The following is a 16,361-nucleotide window of genomic DNA, read 5'->3' on the forward strand; positions in this document are numbered from 1 at the left end:
ATCTCAGAATGTGACCTAACATGCAGACATCATCAGTTAAGATGAGGTCATAATGGAGTAGGGTGGGCCTTTAATCCAATTTGACTGTGGCCATATAAGGGAACATGTGAAGACACAGAGACACACAGGGAGAAGTCACTCATGTGAAGAGATTTGAGTTATGCTGTACCAGCCAAGGAATGCCTGGGGCCAGCAGAAGCTGGGAAGAGGCAGAGGAGAATCCACTCCTAGAGCTTCAGAGGGTGCATGACCTTGCCAACACCTTGATTTTGGACTTCTAGCTTCCAGACCTGTGAGAGAATGAATCTGTGTTTTAAGCCACCTACCTTGTGCTGCTTTATCCTGGCTGCTTGGAACCAGGCACAGCCCTCCTCTTGCATTTTCAACCTGTTCCACTTACCTCTTCTCTGTCTCAAAACTCTCCCTCACCCTGATTGCCTTAACCCATCATTAACCTTACTTCTTCACTGCTCTGCTCTTTTCTCCTCTCTCCTTGGTGTCCCTAGATGTGCATGCAGGTTCTCGGTAGTTTTCCCTTTGCATTTTGCTCATTCTGTGATAAGACTCTCTTTAGGTTTTGGCTCGCACTCTCATGGAGATCACTCTCCAGTTGGGGTCATTCACTTATTGAGCACCTACTCTGTGTTAAGCATAGAGTTAGACGCTACAGATATGGGAGAAAGCAGCACAGCTATGGGACTAGTGAACTACTGGGTCTTAATTTCCTGTCCTCCAGCTCCATTTACCTACCTCTCTATCCGGCACCTCAACCCTAATTCACCAGCCTCCCCAGACTGTTCCTCCACTTGGTTTACTATTTTGGTTAATCACTCCATCAGTCTTCTATTTTCCCAGGCTGGTGACCTCGGCTTCTCTTTGATTGTTCCTTTTCCCCTAAGGATCAATCCATTATCATGTCCTTTGGATGCTTCCATTATCTTGTTCCTTCACAACCACACTTGTTTAAACCCACATTAATTCTCATCTGAAATAGTCTGGCAACCTCCTCTCCAGTCTCTCTACCTCTCGCCTCTCTCCCTTCTGAGTCATCTTATGAGAATAATTCCTTTTTCTCAAGCACAGCTGTGATTAAACATTTTTTTAACCAAACTCTCACTGTCTCCCCACTGACTGACAAATTAAGTATAAATTACTCACCCCTACATCAAAGGTCTTTTATGACAAAGCCCTGATCTACCTTATCTTCCAACTCCTCCCCATTGCACCTTACACATCAATCAAATTGAGTTGACTTCTGGTACTTCTCCATCTTCAGACTTCTGCATATGTTATTCTCGCTACCTAATAAGTCTGGATTGCTTTCTTTCCCACTCTTCCAACCCCACCTGATAAAATCTTACCCATCATTCTCGAAGGGCTATCTTGAACATTACCCCCTTCACATGGCCCTTCCACCAGGTGGGATCCTTTCTCTCTTTGGTCTCCCATTACATGGTTTGTACCTCTCTTGATCGTATTTGTACCATTTGTATCTTTGTCTTGTCCCCACAGCTGGACTATGTCCTACCTATTATGGCAGATTAAATCCCCGGATATATGAAGAATGTGCCAGAAATGGATGGTGTGCGTTTCATTCCAACTTTATTGACTTGGTAATGTGCTAGGAGTGACAACTCCCTGGCATACAATGATATTTCTAAAAGCTCTTCATTAAAACACAGAAGAAGAACTTGACATGGATTAGAGATGCCACAGTGACCTGTTCTTTGAGATTTAGTGGGATCTGAAAGGAAAGGAAAATGAAATTAAAAACAAAATGTGTGTCCAATAAGAGACTGACATCTTCACAGCATAAAATTATAAAAACAGCAATCAATATTCATATATCATTTACTATGTGCCAGACATTGTTCTAAATGTTCCATATTTGTTAATTCATTTAGTCCTCACAAAACCCCTTTTTCTGATGGGGAAACTGAGCACAAAACGGTTAAGCATCTTGCCCAAGATCACAGTTAGTTAGTAATGGAACTGAATCCAAGCAGATTGGCTTCCCAATGCCTGCTCCCAACCACAGTGCTATCTAGCCTGCCTCTCACTGTGCTATAGTGAGCAGAGCCCCCAGGACACACCCATCTTTTGACATGCATGATTCCGTCTAATAAGCCACCCCTACACGTAAACCAGTGTCCCTGGAGTCTCAAAGGAGCCATGTTTCACAGCAAGAGCCTTGAAAGGTCACCCCTCAAGCATGGGGCTGCTGCATAAGCCTCTCTAAACATAGAAATGGTGCCACAATCCCTGACCAGAGAATGGATGACAGCAGGAATGGCCACTCAGGAAGTAGTGAAGGGTGCGGGGCTTAGATGCTCTGAAGAAACGAGCCTCACTGTGTGTTGAGGTTAAAGTGGCTGTCTTGGCTGCTCTCTTTCCCCCAGATGCCATCTGGCCTTCCCCATTCCAGTCACTGCCCAGGGGTGTGAGGATAGCTATGTGGCATTGTGTTGAAGCCATACCCCCAGTTCTCCACATCCACTCCAGTTTCCCATTCATTGTCTCTTCTACTTAAAAAGTGCCATGCTAAATGATGAACTGTGGTAGGGCAGAGTGTACAGATGCCATGGCTGGGAGGGCAGGTGGGCAGTAGGAGACCCATCTGCTCTACTCGACCTTGGGGGTCCTATAGGCTAGCATGGGTTGAGCTCCTATTTTGTGCCAGGCATGGTTCTATGCACTATTTCTATATTAACTCATTAATCTTCATAAAAACTGCTCGCCGATGGTCTTCTTTTTTTAATTTTCATTTTACATATGAGAAACCTGAGGCACAGAAAAGTATGGTAATTTTATCAGGTCATACAGCTAGTTAGTGAAAAAGCCAGGATTTGAATTCATCCATATCCCTTGCTTTTAACCACTAACCTTCACTGAATGCCCCCCTCCAAAAGGATGCTGTCGCGGATATGTGAAGTAACCTTTTAGAGTACGTTAGAATCAGTGTTCAAGCTTTCCAAAGTACCAGAAGCTGAGCACCACCTCCAGAACTTCCGATTTCCTTGTTCCAGAGTGGAACCTGTAAGTGTCTATAGATAAAGTAGCTCCCCCCGTGGATTCTAATGCTTTAGATTTAGGGTGGTTTGGGCATCCACATAAAATGCATTCACTCTGTCTTGGCCATCCAGTCGTCAAACACCGTATGTGCCAACATATAAGAAAAGGCCCAAATACACAGCTGAAAGGAATCCCACTGAGTTTTGACCAACTTGGATATAGGAGCTTTTAGAAATATAAATAATATAATCAAAACAACTACTCATATTTAATTCTTTAGTCACACATATACATTTAAAATCATGCATTATGCAGAGTAGCAAATTAGTTTAGAAACATTGCTTTTTCCATTCTCATCTTCCACAAGACTTCTCAGTTTGACTTCTCACACGCATCCAGCACATTCTTGTCTTCACATCCCCGAAGCCTCATTCGGGGCCATTTGCCCAGGTCCCTGGCCCATATCACCTGCACGGCTCTTCACTGATCTAAATACACTGGTTTTTCAATGCTGGTATCATGTGGTTGCTGGAAATTTTATCCCATGCCACAAAAAATACATTTGCATAACATCAAGGCAGTTGGTCGTCTTTGTGTGTTGTGGGCAGGGCCGGCCGTCTGCTGGTAGGCGAGGCTTACCCTTTGCTTCATTCTGATTGATCTACACTTTGTTCTGAGCAGTTTTTAGATATTGCAAATATTATTCCTGCCTGTGAGCATATTCTTGTTATTTATAACCTACCAGCCCCTTGCCACATTGTCCCTTAAAGTGAGGCTCAAAAAAAGCTTATTTACAATGATGACCACACTTGGAATTTTAAGGTTACCCACTCAGCAATAATAAATGGAGCTAGGACTAATAAATAACAGCTAAATAATAATGGAGCTGAAATTGTGAGATTATCCACTCAGCAATTTAATGGAGCTTAAGCTCCATTACATTTCTTTTTTTTAATTTTTTTAAAGATTTTTTTATTTATTCATTCGAGACACAGAGATACAGAGAGAGAGAATATGAGCAGAGGGAGAGCAGAGGAAAGGGGGGAAGCAGGCTCCCCGCTGAGCAGGGAGCCCCATTCGGGGCTCGATCCCAGGACCCTGGGATCATGACCTGAGCCGAAGGCAGATGCTTAACCATCTGAGCCACCCGGGCACCCCTCCGTTACATTTCTTTGTCTCCTGTTTCTCCACTGAGTCCACCAGAGGTGACTCACTGATATTGGTTGGGGTGGTTTCTTCCGTGTTTGGGGTTCCAAATACGGTATCCGAAGGACGTATCCTCTAATGTGAGGCACTTTGTAAGGGTTCCATTAGAAGGTAATGAAGTCTTTTCCGTAAGACAATTCAGAGCGGAGAGGATCTCACTTTCATCCAGGCATAGACAGTTTTTCACCAAACACCAAACACCAAACAATAAGGTCCTGCTGCTTCTATCTCTACGCTCACTGGCCCATCATGCCTGGGACCGCTGGACTTTCTGTCCCCTCTTTCATTATCCTCAGACTCTGAAGCGACAGAGGCAGGAGAGTTCTCCCCCTCCTCCCACATGGCCCCATCATGCCCTCTCCCAAGCAGGTGTCTGCCTCCCCCAACCCCCAGCCCTGGGGCCCCGGGGCCTCTGTGAGGCAGCTCTGCAGCTTTTGGAAGTCACTGGTGTTTGCACAGGGATGACAGAGTCCTCCATGAGCTGCTTATTCTAAGTTGGGGATTGTTCCTCCTCGTCAATTGATACTGGAAATAATTACTTCTTAGAATCTTTGAAAACCAAACGTGTAAAGAGAAATTAAAATCTAATTAAACGGATGTAGGCAGTTCTGTCTGAACTGACAATTCTTAAGCCACTGCAGTTTGTGAAAGGTTACGTTATCTGTCCCTGGGTGCTTCTGTCTCCACTCGGCTCTGAGCGCAGAGCTCTGCTCCACCCCCTCCAACACCCTCCCGTCAGCCCTGTCCTGGGCCCAGGATCCCTAGTGCTCTTGGGCAGAGATGCTGGCGAACAGGCCGTCTGTCGGGGGACGGGGGGGTTGCCGCGGCATCTCTGACAGAGGATGGCATTCGTCCTGATCTGGAAGCACAAACCAATGTTTGTCAACGGGGATGCTTCTGGCATTAGGGCAGGACAATCCCTTTTTGCGCACCTCTGGCAGGGGCAGGGAGCAACACCACCCCCAGTGAGAGCCACCTCTTGGCGCCAACTCTATTCGGCCACCAGCTGTAGCTGACAGCCCGTAACGAGAAGCCTTAGACCCCTCGGCTCTACTGCGACAATCTCTCAGACCAGGATTACCTGGTTCTGCGCATGTGTGACCAGCGGTGCGAGGTCCCTGAGTGAAGGCGCTAGTTTTTACAGCAATCTGACATTGCCACCACATTGTCACTGCATTTTACGAATTGGAAAATCAGTTTGTAATGGATTGGAAAGGGGGAAAAAGTGGGCAATCAGCACACATTGTTTGGAATGTTTTGTCCTGGGCGCCCCTTGCCTCTTCTGGACCCTGCTCTGGTCAACTTCAGCTTCTCCAGCTCATGACCAGGGGCGACATCTTGTTGTCTGAATGTGGTTTTTTATGGCTTTATTTGAAAGGTGGCTCTTTCCTCCCTAGGCCACTTTCTTCCACGGAAGCATTTTTGGTTGCCAGAGACAGAGGTTCGTTCATATCATCTGGAGCAAAGGGGAGGTGGACGTGGTCACTGCACAGTTTCACCTGGAGAGACGCTGGATGTGTACCTGTGAGAAGTGATGGGATCCAAGGCAGGTGAGATGTGGGGAGCAGCGGCGCTCTCCTCTCCCCCCACGGCTGCCCATCTCTTCCCAGCGTCTCTCTGCTCCGTTGTTTGGTTTTGTTTTTTTCTTCTCTCTAGCTGCCCCCTCTGTGAGCGCGTGGTTTCTGCTCCTTCTCCCCTCTGCCCTGCGTTGGCCCATCATGGCCTTTTCCAACCTCATGACCTTGGCTCCATCCGCCTACAGCCCAGGCTCTGACATCTTTTCGTTTGAGGTAACACGAGGAGGGAATCTGATGGGCTCTGGGCCTTTTTACCTGCTGGGCCTCAGTCTGAGCAGCCTGGGTAGAGGCTGCGCTTAGGTTGGTGGCTTCTTCTGGGCCTGCTGATTTCTTCCTAAGAGGAAGGGAACAGAGCCACTTGGTAGAAGGCAGACTCCTAAGCAGCAGGGGCCATGGAAGGTGCAGTTTCCCAGGAAGGTGTCCTGGGCTCCGTCCGTCCAAAGCCCTCTTCCTTCATCGCCTCTTACCCAGACTGGGTGACACCAGACAGTCTGGCTGACTCCTCCCCCACCCTGGTCCTTGGGAGGGGGTCTCTGGTGGGTACCAGATGACGACAGGGGCCTCACCTATCAGATTGTGTGGCCCCATGACATGCACGTTCATGAGCATTTCTCACATTCATGAGCATATCCCACACCGAGCGTCGTCAGTAGACAGCTCTGCAGGGGTTAATTGGGCTTGGGCTGATGAAATCACAGCAGTTATCCACTGTCGAAGCTCTTTGATAGCATAACAGTTATGACTCCCTGGACACTTCCCCATTCCCTTCTGAGCCATTTTCATTCTCAGTCTTGTCGGAAATGAGCTTTTGCATCAACCTGTCAGTGCCCCCTGTAATAATGACACAATGCTATTGTTTTCACACCGCCGTTAAGAGTGGGTGCCGCTGAGGCTGCCACGCACGTGCACCAGTTTGCCCGCTGAGCCCCGCTGAGGCCCAGAGCCAACGCTTAGCAGGATGCCCGGTGGAGAGGCCCTTCTGCCCCCCAGTGGCCCTCTCCAGGGACCAGGGACCAGCAGGGGACCTCCTGATCAGTGTGGGTGCTCCTGTCCCCAGGACCAAGCACCAGGGACAAAATGCCGGTGGTGGGCAGAACCCTGGTGAACACCCCAGTCTCCTCCACAGGCTTAAGGCTCATTCTGGCCCCTAGGAGGAGCTCAAGGGCTCCCTCACTCCATTTCCAGTGGAGAAGGGCACTGTTGCTTCTTGCCTCTAGGGATAAAATTTTGAGGATTGAGATCTGACTTTGAGCCTCAGAGACAAAAGTGAGAAACAAGACCCTTGTACTGTGTTTGGCCTGGGCTACAGGGACCTGCAAGAGCTTTGGTGACCAGTGAGGTGTTCATTAGTGTGACACAAAGGTCTAGTCTTAAAGACCTCAAGGCTGGTGTGATTCCTCTTCCTGTCTCTCTCTCTCTCTCTCTTTTTACCTCAGAGATAGTAACTTCTTCTTCCCTCCTTCTTTCCCCCTTTGTCCCTTCTTCTCTTCTCCTGGCTTGGACCAAAGTTGAAACCTAGGTTACTTTTGCCATCTCTTGGACCAGTATCTTCCATTCTGGTTCTTTCCTTTGAAGGAAGTTAGTCCTGGAACAATCTTTTAGAGACTACCATTTCCCCAAATCACCCCTAATGCAATTCAGTGCCTAACCTTCAAATAAGGACCTACACTTTCCTGATTATCTTTACACAGTAGTAAAATGTGAACCAAAAGATGGCTGAGGAGAATGCATTTGCTATAAATTGTCCACCTAAAATGAAGCCATCTAGGTAGATTCTCTACCACTGTGAGGCAGAGGGAAGGAGGCCTGAGGATTTAGGGTGTGTTATTATTACAAGACACTGAGTCTTAGTGTCAAGTAGTTGCTTTCTGCCTTGGTGCATGGGAGGCCTCACACACCTCCACTGGATGCTAACCAAAGCAGCCAGGGTCAAGAGCTAGGGGCTGAAAGTACACCGGGGCTCTGTAGTACTGTGTCCTGGCATAGACATCTGCTATTTCTCATCAGACTAATAGAGATGGGAAGGGCATAGTGCTCTGCAGGGGAGCCATCCCCAAGGACAGAAGCTAGTCAGCGACACCAGGCCAGGTAATCTGTTACCTCTGGGCAAGATAAAACAGTGACTAATCACCCCTTGGGTTATGGATACATTTATACATTTGATATTAACACCCAGTACATTATTTATGAGCCCAAATATGAATAATTCAGTGTGTCCACATTTAGCAGGTTTCTGCCTGAAAACCAGCTTTGCACTGGGGCTTGGCTCCGGATGTTGAAACAGAAGAAGTGGGAAAGGAACTGCTCAGCTCATGGGCCATGCCTAGGGAGGCTGGACTGCTCCCCAGGGGCATTCATTTAGCACCTCTGCTATCCTCTCTTGGTTTACTCATCTGTGTAACTAAGATAGTTATTGGGCTTGATGATCTCCAATGTTCATTCCAGTCTTAATATTCTGAGAAGGAGAAAAAGAGCTAATGAAAGAGGTAGGAATAGATGCATCATTCATGGTCCAGAATGGTTGCACTTGGCTGGGAGCTGTGCCCAGGTGGTTGGTTTCAGGCTCTGACTTGCCAGTAGTCCCAGGCACAGAGTCAGGTCTGTTTGAGGGCCTAGGTGTCTACATGTTTGTATCACATGACCCTATGACCCTCCTGTTTGTGAGCTACCTGAAACCAGAGATCTGGTTAATATCTTTGTCTATCGCACCTCTGAGGATAGCGTTCATCACGTAGTGGGTCCTTATAGGCAAAATGTTAAATGGAAGGATCGATGGGCAAGGAGAAACTTGCCATGGGGCTTTCCCAGAAGTGCAGATCTCTGTCCCTCGTCCCAGTAGTGCCAGTCTACCCCTTTCACTCTTTTAAGCTCAGGGGATGGAAAAAAAGAATAACCTCGCATCTTGCAAAACTCATCCATCTTTTGCCTGTGGCTGGAACTGAGCTGAGCGCTGCTCTTCCTAAGAGTGGATCTTCCCTCCCATGTCTACGGTGACAGAGGAGAGAGAGGATCTTGGGCAGTGGAAGGAGTCGGCCAGCACGTGGCCTCGCGCAGGTCAATTCTCCAAGCCCATGTGTTTATCTGCAAAATAAAAGGGTCATTTATAAGGCCATTTTCAACCCCAAATTCTTTACATAAACCAGGTGGGGAGAGAGGCTGTGGACCTGCCTTGGGTAACCCTGAGTTCAATGGCACCCGGAATGTGAAAAGTTGAAATGGCCCATGACCCCTTCGACAGTGAAAGACTAAAGCCGTGAGCTCCAGACGCCGTGAGCCCATTGCTCTGTCTCTCGGCCGGATCTGGCAGTCACAAGGCTCAGGTTTGGGCCGGTATCTGTGAACCCGGCAAGTGCTGCTAAATCACACCCGCTCCTGTGCGAGTAAGTCCACGAGCCTTCCTGCGGTGGGGCAATAGGGGGAGTCCAAAAGCGCCCCATTGCCTGATGTAGAACTCTAGGCAAGAGACAGCATTCAGGAAGGTGGGAGTCAGAGTCGGAAGGCTCCCAGTTTCACCAAATGTCCCTGAGTGCACCTGTTCTTAGATCATGTAGGAGAAACGGAATCGTTCTGTTTCTAAAGATATGAGCCAATGGACTCAATTACCTCTTTTGAAAGCCTGTTCTGGCTTGTGATCATGGGCACAGTTTTATTCTAATTGAAATCTCTCTTGATGAGGCCTATTTCTTCTTTTTCTTTAATCTTCTGAGTTGATGGTGAAGCACAGACCATGGTTAGAAATCAGCCTTCCTAATTGGGTCTCGTCTTTCTCCAGCACAAACTACCCTTGGAATCCTAGGGTGAGAAGCCAGTCCCCTATTTTCCATGTCTCTTTTCAGTACCATTTTCAATTGTTGTACCCTCTTTTCAAATATAGTGATGAAATGTAGTAACCCCCTCCAATAGACAGAGGCGTGTTTTCTGTGACCCTGTCCCCAAATTGCAGGTTGGCTTCTAAAAAACACCAACTTCTGGGGCACCTGGGTGGCTCAGTTGGTTGACCTTCTGACTCCTGATTTCGGCTCGGGTTTTGATCTCAGGGTTGTGGGATCGAGCCCCGCATTGGGCTCCATGCTCAGAAGGGGGGCGTCTGCTTGGGATTCTCTCTCTCTCTCTCTCTCCTTTTGCCCCTCCCCCCTGCTCGCTTGCTCTCTCCCTCTCTCTCAAATAAATCTTTTTTTTTAAACACAGCAGCGAGAGAGGGAACACAAGCAGGGGGAGTGGGAGAGGGAGAAGCAGGCTTCCCGCTGAGCAGGGAGCCTGATGCGGGGCTTGATCCCAGGACCCTGGCATCATGACCCAAGCCAAAGGCAGAAGCTTAATGACTGAGCCACCCGGCGCCCCAATAAATAAGTCTTTTAAAAAAAATTAAAAACACCAACTTCAAACTTAAGTCAGTGGCTGTTTCACTGTGATTCTCAGATGGTTTTCTCCCCCCCAGAAATGCCTATTTTAATTGTATGATACTCAGTTGTTATAAATATAATGGCATATAATGACACTGAGAAAGAGTGGCCCGTGATGGTAACTGATAATCCTAATGAAAGGAGAAAGAAATGATGGTGAGCTAGCGATGGTGACAGGGAGTGGGATTCCTGGAATGCACTGATGCCTGCAGAGCATCCCTTCTGCTGGGGGGAGTGGAGGGGGGTACTCCAGGCATGGGAAGCAAAAGTTGGTCCCAGGCAATTGCCAGCACTCAGCATTGTTCTAGGACAATTTGGTCACAATTATCTCCAGTCTCCTGGGGCATTAATGCTTACTGCTAGGCATTAACACATCCTGATCTTACTCAAACACGTAGAACTTTCTCACTGGTTTCCGGCAGGCAGAGAGAAAAGCCAGAGAGGACAAAGGTGGAAGGAAACCTTACTGAGGGTGCTGCTGTCTGCGGCGGGGAGCCCCCCCCCCGGAAGGGAATCCGGACCTAGTGGCTGCCTAAGAGGGGGTGGGGGGCAAGCGCGTTACTGAGATCATCCCTGACTCAGAGGTTCCCCCTCTATGGCTGGTTGGAGGTGTGGGCAGCTGGTGGTTTTGTTAGGGATATTTTTGATGCATTCTGGAGTCTTTTTCCATTTAATTCAGTAAATGTTTATTGAACACCTGCCGGCCAGGCACTTTGCTGGGCACCAGGAGGGAACACAAAGATTTTGTCCCAAGGTACTGACAAGCAGTGGGGAAGGAGGAGATGCAAGGGCACTGAGAAACAAATGTGGAGATGCCTTGCTGTGCTTCCAGAACAAAGAGTCTGGGAATGAACGGAGAGGAGAAAGATTACCGTTGGTTTGTGAGGCATTTGAAGTGCCCCTTCAAGAACTTCCTTTTTATTATAGATGTTTTCAAACATACAAAAGTAGAGAGAATAGTATAATAGACCACCCTGTGCATGTCACCCCGCCTCAAACCTCCACACACGGTCTCACAGAAAACCCTACCCATTTCCCACTATAACCCCCATGGGATCACTTCCACTCAAACCCCAGAAAGCATAACATTTTATAGGAATGCACTCCAATAAATAAAGACTCTAGTTTAATATAAGCACAATACAATTATACTTAAAACAATTTCCTTCATGTCATTAAGTATGCAATCAGTCCTCCATTGTCTCAAAGTTTTTTATGGCTGTTTTGTTCAAACCAGGACACAAACAAGGTTGACAGGTCCTGTAAGTACTCTCCTCCTCTCTTTTTTTCCTTGTACTTTGGTGTTGAAGAAACTACACCATTTGTCCTCCAGAGTTTCCCTAAGTCGGGATTTTGCTGACTGTCTCTCTAGAACATTTCTTGTTCCTCTGCCCCCTGTATTTTGTATAAATTGACAATTCAATATAGAGCTTGCTCACATTTGGGTTCCGTGTTTATGGGAAGACTCCTTTTTCGGTGTGGTTGGGCACTTCCATCCGGAGGGTCATAAAGTCTGATGATCTCTTTCTGTGATGTCAGCAGCTGTTAATAGTTGTCTCCTAGACACAATGTTCTATTGCTTCATGGCACAGATTGACATGGATGGTTGCTTTGTAATTATTTTATAACCTGGGCATGTATGTCTCAGGAAATTTCTAGCATGTGTTATATGGCATTCCAAAAAAAAAAAGAAAAAAAAAAGGATATGGGCATTTTAATGAGCAGCAGGGAGCCACTGAAGGCTTTTTGCAGGGCAGTGACCTGTCCGATCCATGGGATAAAGCAGAGAGTGTCTAACAGATTAAAGGTGGACCTTCACAGCTAAAATTTTAGTTTCTGAAACCCAGGGGCCAGGTAATCGGTGCTTGGATTGAGGCCCACGCCCAGGAGCTTACCCTCTGGGGCAATTGCTACTGTGGAGGAGGTCATGCTTCTGCTCCCCCACCAGGCTCATTTAGAGGGTGCCCAAGCAGCCCAGCCAGGAGATGCATGAAAGAGTCCTTATCTGCCTATGTTTGAATAAATGAGACTATTTCTGACGGTGGGTGTTTCCAGCAGTTAATTAAGTAAAAATGAACCTCAGCCAGGGAAGTTTGCACATTTTGACCAATTAAATATGTGGCCCTGGGGCGACTCCCAAATATGTAAGAGGGAGGGGTTTCTTCGAGTCAACTACTTACATTCAAACACCAGAGCCACCTCTTATAAGCTAGGACACTTCTAGACAAATTATTTAATCTTTTCAAGGCTCTGTTTTCTCAATTGTGAAAGGAGGGTAATAATAGTACCTAATTCCAAGTGTTTTTTTTTTTTCACGATTGAGTGGGTAGAAGGCTTGCAAATCAGCAGGCGCAGAGCAAGGAACCAGTAACTGTTGACTGTTACTATCAGGCAGCACGTGATTCCTCCAACGTCCGCTTCCACAGCCTTGGGGTGGCAAGTCTTGAAGTCGTGTCTTAAGAAAAATTAATTGATCAGGCTAGTATTTAAAAAATGGCTGCTTTCTTAGATCACTCAAGGGACTTGGTTATAACGCCAACGTGGGTCAAGGGTTTTCTTTTTTCTTTTTCTTTTCTTTCATTTTTTTCTGGCAAGGAGACTTCATATATTTGGGGAACTGGTGAACTGTTTGAGAGTCCAAGCAGGAAATGAAGTATGGTGATCACACTGATTGCCAGCCTGTTCCTTGGACCCCTTGCCAGAACCCTGCCAAATGCCCTCATGGGAACTGTGAAGTCATTAGAAACAAAGATATAATTAACATCCAAAACAGGCAGGGAGACGAGTTGTCAAACTTTGTGATGTACAAATGGCCATGAGGCTAAAATTACTGAAGAGAAAATTAAAACAGCAAAAGCCAAATTTGCCTGACTTGTCCTTTGCTTTTTGGTTTAATGAGAGCCTAGCTTAAAGCTTGCTGATGAAAATGGGGGCATGATGGGCTTTGAGCATCTGTAAATTTAGGTCTCTCTTTCAGTTTAGTTGTGATTTCCAAAAGGGACATTTTCCAGGACTCTCTTCACAATCCTATATAGTCAGGGATCTACCAACAAATAGGTACTGAACATCTTTGGTATGAATCGTAGGATCTCGGGAGCCAGTAATAAACAAGAAAGACCAGTGCTTGACGTGACAGAGACAAATAAATGAGCAATTATAATAGGAGGAGAGGTAATTAACTTAAAGAGAGCCCAGTCTAATTTATAAAGTCCAAAAGGCAGCCCGTGGGTTACTAGTCAAGGATGTAATACAAACCAAGAATGAATACCATCTCTACCCGGCTACCATTACTTGAGTCTAGCTTCTCACCACTGTGACGGACTAGACTCCTAGGAGAGTTTCCCAACTACGCACCAATAGTCTTCCCAGAAGACCACTTTTATCATGTCAGATCCTTGCTCAAAGACTTTCTGGGACTTTCCACACCGACAGGGTTAAGTTTGAATTCTTTAGCCCAGATTTGGCAAATAGATAAGGAAGTTTGGGGTGGGAGAGTGTATTCATTGCATGAGTTTGTTGCAGGGAGTGAGTGGGGAAGAAACAATACCAAATGGAAACAGATGGGCTCAAGGACCTTTCTTGTTCTGTCTTCTCTGGGTGCGCTCTTGGCATCTTCTGAGCTTGTGCACCTGCCCTTGAGAGCCTAGAGGAACCTGAGCTGTATTAGATATTCCTGCATAGAGGCTGGGTGGATTCTCCTTCATGTCAGCACACACAGATCAGATGAATATCAAAATTACACAGATCTTACATATTAGTTATGAGCGATAACGGTGGCCCCAGTTAATGAATATCATCCAGGGCTTGAAATGATCGCTAATCCCAAGGAACCAAAGGAAAGAAATTTTAACCAGAGTAGTTTGAATTTGTCCCAAACCAGAAGTACAACTCCTCAATTCCAATGGCTTTTCCATGTTTTATGTCAACTCCCCAAACTTAAATAGCGACTGTTGGAGTACTTATCACATTGCACTTAATGACCTGTCTCCGCACTATCTCTTTGGTCCACCAGACTGTGGAGTCTTCTTCAGGAACCATTTTTTTAATTCATATTTTAAACAAAACACCTGGCATAAACTCTGGTACACAATAGGCACTCAATAAATGGTAAGTGAATTCCCACTGCCTTACAAAGCCCTTTCTGATAACCTTCGGTCATGGTAATTTATCTTTTCTCTGAAGTTTTAGGGTGGCCATCCATCCTAGTCATGTATTTTTTTCATTCTTACAACTTTTAAATGAGTTCTGAAAGTTCACTGGAATATTCTCTTTTCATAGGGAAAAAGTTATTAATGCTGTCATTGCCTAAGCTAGCCTACAAATCCTATTTTTAAACCATCATATTCAACTCAGCAAGCACTTACTGAGCACTTGCTATGGGCTGGGCTCTGGAATAAGCACTGGAAATAAGACAATGGCCAGGCCCTCTCTTCAAGAAGCTTACCCTGCCAAGAAGGCAGCTTGATGATGATAGCACAGTATGGCAAGTAGCGGGTGCAGAGGAGAGAGTTCTCCCTCTGGTGGTGGACAGGAAGGCTTTATGGGGAGAGTGATTTAGCACTCACCCTGGGGGTAAGATCAGAAGGGGAGGAGTTCCAGCAGCAGCGGGCGGGCGCGTGAGAGAGAGCGAGGTCGGCTCTGCTGCCTGCACAGTCTGAATGACGGGGAAGGGAGGTGCCGAAGAGACTGGGAGAGCTGAGATAAGCTGCCGTGGGTGAGGGACAATCACAGAGAGCCTTCAAGGCACACTATGGGCCTCGGACTTTATTCTATAGATGGTGGGGGCCTTTGGGCAGAGAAAGACTGAGATGACTCCAGTCCAGGTGCAGCCAGAGACATGGGTGGAGGATGGGGCAGCAGCCCCAGGGCTGAGACATAGCCCGGTGAGAAATAGTGAAGGTTGCCCAGTCCCAGCTTCCCTAAGCTTTTTCCATGTGTCTCAACTAAATTTTCTTCCACTTCCTGCTCCCATATTCTCCAAAAATATGCCCAGTGGGCTGTAGGGTCCAGTGATGCTGAGGGTCGGTGTTGGTGTGCAGATATGGACATTTGCAGGTCTGGCGTTTGTTCGTGGAGACCACTTCTTATCTCCCACTGGTACTCTGGGCCACCTGCGGGCGAACCCTGCCTGCTACACTTCTCTTTCCTGCTCTCCCACTCGGCCTCTAGCACAATGCCCCATGTCTAAACCAATGAAGATGTATGAATTCAGATGGACTGATTAATCCATATATTTTGCTTATAATATATACTTTGGAGGGGGAGGATCCGGGTCAAGTGAACATTTTGTTCACTGCTGACATGTTGTACAAACACAAACATGAATTAAAACTACACAGTAGTAGCAATTCTAGCCTTAACAGATCCGTGACAGGAAAGCATGGCCCAGAGTATAGACTGGGCTGGGTCCTCAGCCTCCCCTTGGCCCTGATTCAATCTCGCTGCCCAGTTGTGGGGCTTGTTAATTTCTTCAAGATTCAGATGAGGCCTCTGGCTCCCCTCTACCCAAGTAACAGCTCCTGTGAAACTTCCAAGTAAGAAACAGACAACGGTCAAGTTCAATTATCAAACATAACTCATGATCACAGGGTGCTTTTTCCTCTTTTTAATTCAGTTAGAAGAGAATTCCCCAGTTACTACACAGGATCCATAATCACTAGAGATTTCGAAGATGGCAAGTTGAATTGAAAATCGTGGACTCTTTCCTTGAGGATTTACCAAGCTTTGGGATCCTGCTGTACCCCAGAGTCCCCATTAAGAGCCCAGGCAAACCTGCCCCACCTACAGAATCTTGCTGCTCAAATCTCTGTGAATGGGGATGTTTATAGGGTGCTGCACAGAACTGCCAAAGAATGGGAAAATCTTGCGGTTACTCATTTCACCAACATTTAGTAAGAATAATGTGTTTTAAGCACGAAGTCTCAAGCCAAAGAAATAAAGGCAAGAGTCAAACAGCACTGGGTTGAGTCTGGGTCCCCCCTCTCACCAGGGGAAATTTCTTTGGCTTTATGAACCTCACTTATCTGGAAATGGGGACAATAAAAGCCCCTCTGCGGGTTGTGATCAGGATTAACAAAGGGCGGCAGCCAGCTCATACGTGTTCCTAAAATGAGTTCTCTTCCCCTTCCTTGTAAGGATCTTAAAATCCACAAGTGAATACAAA

Source organism: Zalophus californianus, chromosome 6 (genome assembly GCF_009762305.2).
Source record: "Zalophus californianus isolate mZalCal1 chromosome 6, mZalCal1.pri.v2, whole genome shotgun sequence".
NCBI classification, from domain to species: domain Eukaryota; kingdom Metazoa; phylum Chordata; class Mammalia; order Carnivora; family Otariidae; genus Zalophus; species Zalophus californianus.